Below are 3,410 nucleotides of genomic sequence, written 5' to 3'. Positions count from 1 at the left end.
TGGAGGTGCACAAGGAGCTGGGAGGGGGCACAGCCAAACTGGCCAAAGGGACATTCCATACCATGGGACGTCATGCTCAGTACATAAACTGGGGGAAGCTGGCCGGGGGCCGCTGCTCAGGGACTGGCTGGGCATCGGTCGGCGGGGGGTGAGCAATTGTACTGTGCATCACTTGCTTTGTGTATTATTACCATTATCATATTATTATCATTTTATTTCAATTATTAAACTGTTTTTATCTCAACCCACGAATTTTTCTCACCTCTACTCTTCCAATTCGCTCCCCCATCCCACCAGGGCAGGGGGGGAGGAGTGAGCGAGCAGCTGTGTGGTGCTCAGTTGCCGACTGAGGTTAAACCACAACAACAAAAAAAAACCACCACCACCCCCCCCAAAAATAAAGCCCCCAAAATCCCCCAAACCACCAACATGTGCTTATGTCAGAGTTATGTGTATGGACGTAAGGGCTCAATATTTCTGTCTGAGTCACCTTTCTTCTGCTCACAAGCCCAGAACAGCGCTGGGACACTCAGGACGGCTCCATGAGAGGCCTCCAAGCCTCTGCTTCTCAAGGCCTTCTCCAGGTGGTTCACCACCCACACATATATTTTGTATAAGCAGGACTGCAAATATCTTAAGTGCTAAATCCAACAAAACACTTTCATTGTAAAGAACCTTTTTAAAGCCACCTTTAATTGCTTGGACAAGCGGGACTTTTGAAACAGCAGAGCAGTAAGTCGTGTTGGTCCCCACGTGGTTTTGAATTTGCAGTTTGTCAAAAGAGGAACAAATCGAAAGGGAAACGATCCAAGACCTTCTTGGACCAGCTTCAAAGTCATCAACGGAAGAGGCAAAGTCATGATTAGAAGAGCAGTCAACGTCCCTATGGTGGGGACAACAGTCTTCTGCACCAGGTCTCAGACCGATTCACCTGCTGCTTCTCAAGGACTTGCCCATGTCTCCACTTCGAGGGCGCTGGAGCTGCTGTCACTTGGACCCTGGCCAAAAACTCACATTCCTGACGATGATTTTCCTCAGGGATTGCCAAAGGGCATTTTTTTAAGTCTTCACTTCACAGACTAAAAATGATGGGGCTGAGGAAGGGGGTGAAGACAGCATAGGACACATCAATGACAGCACTCGCTCCTGCAGCGTGGGGCGATTTGCATTGCGGGTAGACAATGGAGGCGCAGCCGTAACGCACCACCACTACGGCGACGCGGGAGGCACAGTGCAGAAGGTTTTGTGCCTCCCCTCCACTGAAGGTATCTGCAGGATGCGGCCAAGGATGAAGGCGTAGGAGAGAAGGATGAGCAGAAAGCAACCCAACAAGGCAGTCATGCAAAGAACATTTACCATGGTGGCAACCATCTCGCCACCAGCACAAGCCAGCTGGGGGCAGGGCACGTGGCAGAAGAAATGGTCAATCTGGTGGGACCAGCAGAAGGGTAACTGGAAGACCGTGCAAGTCACCAGCAGCCCCAGGAGACCCACCCACCCATGAGACAACCACCAGCTGGATGAAGACATGGGAGGTCGTGAGGGTGTTGTAACACAAGGGGTGACAGGTGGACATGTACTGGTCGTACCCCATTACTGTCAGGAGGAGAGAGCGCGTCCCCTGACCCTGAAACATGAAGTAGAAACATGAAGTAGAAATGCATTTGTGCAGCACAGCCCAGGAGAAAAATGGCTCGAGTTCCCGGCACTAACCCAGCCAGCGTCTTTGGGCTGATGCAACGGGGCTCTGAGAAGGACAGCGCACGTAGGAAGAGGTACAAGGGCGTGTGCAGCCCTCGGCCCACCCTGCTAACAACCATTATCACCATATTTCCAGCCAGGGTCACCACGTGCACGAGGAGAAATAGCACAAACAACATAACCTGGCGCTCAGGGAAGTGGGAAAACCTGGTCCAAAATGAACCCTCTCGGGGTGCTTTGGTTGTCCCTTCGCATTTGTGCTTTGTCGGGGAAGAGCACAACATTTTAACCAGCAGCTCAGCGTCCCGCGGACGAAACAGCACCCACATCAGACTTAAATTCTTGCTTTCTAGCTATCGCCCACAAGAAATAACATGGAAATTGATGTGCGCGTCTGAGACCTACCAAACCTTCTCTTTGCCCAGCAATATCTCATGTGCCTTCAGAGCTTCTCTCCTGGCACCGCTGAGAAGAACTTGGTAACATCATTAATTTACATTAAACTCAGTCCTGGCCCATGCTGATGCTCAATGGCCAGGCCAAGAACGCCACAGGATCATAGAATCATTCAGGTTGGAAAAGACCCTTAAGATCCTCAAGTCCAACTGTAAACCTAAGACTGCCAAGTCCACCACTAAACCATGGCCCTAAGCGCCACGTCTACACGTCTTCTAAATACCTCCGCGGTCATCTTTAGCCAAACCCCTGGTGTTGCCGTGATGGTGGGTACCAGGACTTTGAAGGTAACAGAGTTAGTCCAACCCATCTATGAGGAGCAGCAGTAAGAGCAAGAGGGGCTGCTTTCCATGTGCAGAGGACAAGCGTGGTGAGTTGCCGCCTGGTGTGAGGATTGATTTTGGGATATTCCCCTCTTAAGGCTGAATTTCCCTGTGGGTGCTCGATCCCGTATCAAGCACAAAGCGTCTTCTCGTTCTCCACCACTTGAAGGGTTGTGCTGCATTAGCTGGGGGGGGTGCGCTGGGTCCCCCGGGTGCAGAGTCAATGATTGCAACTGGAAAGAAGAAGACAGAAGAGCAGGAAGGGCGTTAGGTCCTCGGCAGGGTCAGGGGACGCAGCAGCGAGAAGGAGTTCATCGCTGCCAGCTGCACACCTCCATCAGCCTCTCCACGCTCCCCTTGCTCTCACCTGGGATCTCCACCCACCGTAGCGGCTCCTGGGGCTTTCTGGAGGGGAGCAGACACCCTCCCTGCTCTGCACTGGGATGAACTTGGATCCTTCACCCCCTCAGCAGATCTGGGCAAGGGGTGGGACAATGCCAGGGAAGAGTGGCATGGTCAGCAGTCCCGCTGGACTCTAGGAGAGTCAACCGAGCTACATCTTAAGGGAGTGTCTCACGTAGCGCTGGATGCCCACCATTTCTCTCCTTCTAGAGGGGAACAGCCATTTCTCGCAGGAACTTCTCCGATCGCATCAGTTGCTTACCTTCAGAAGGGGTGGCTCCCGCTGCTCCAGGGGTCCTCACGCTCCAGGAGGCCCAGCTTGAGGGATGTCTCTAGGCATGGGGGATGTTGGAAATTAGAGGAGATGCAGTTTGATGGTCCTGGAACTGTAGGAATTCCTTAATACTTTTAAAACAGTTTTTTTTCCTCCTGCTGCTGCTGTCAACCCCCAGGCTTCAGGAGGAAAAGCTGTTCCCCGACCTTCATCAGGACTCGGCCATCCAACCCGATGGCAACAATGAGGTGATG

General features: G+C 52.4%; 1 pseudogene; it reads right to left on the bottom strand.

Moving 5' to 3' along the window:
* Positions 1-883: 883 nt before the first annotated feature.
* Positions 884-3,410, bottom strand: part of LOC103917397 — a 10,761-nt pseudogene continuing 8,234 nt past the window's right edge.

This window comes from Pygoscelis adeliae, unplaced genomic scaffold (assembly GCF_000699105.1).
Source record: "Pygoscelis adeliae isolate BGI_AS28 unplaced genomic scaffold, ASM69910v1 Scaffold1145, whole genome shotgun sequence".
NCBI classification, from domain to species: Eukaryota; Metazoa; Chordata; class Aves; order Sphenisciformes; family Spheniscidae; genus Pygoscelis; species Pygoscelis adeliae.
This window is presented reverse-complemented; position numbering and strand designations above follow the sequence as displayed.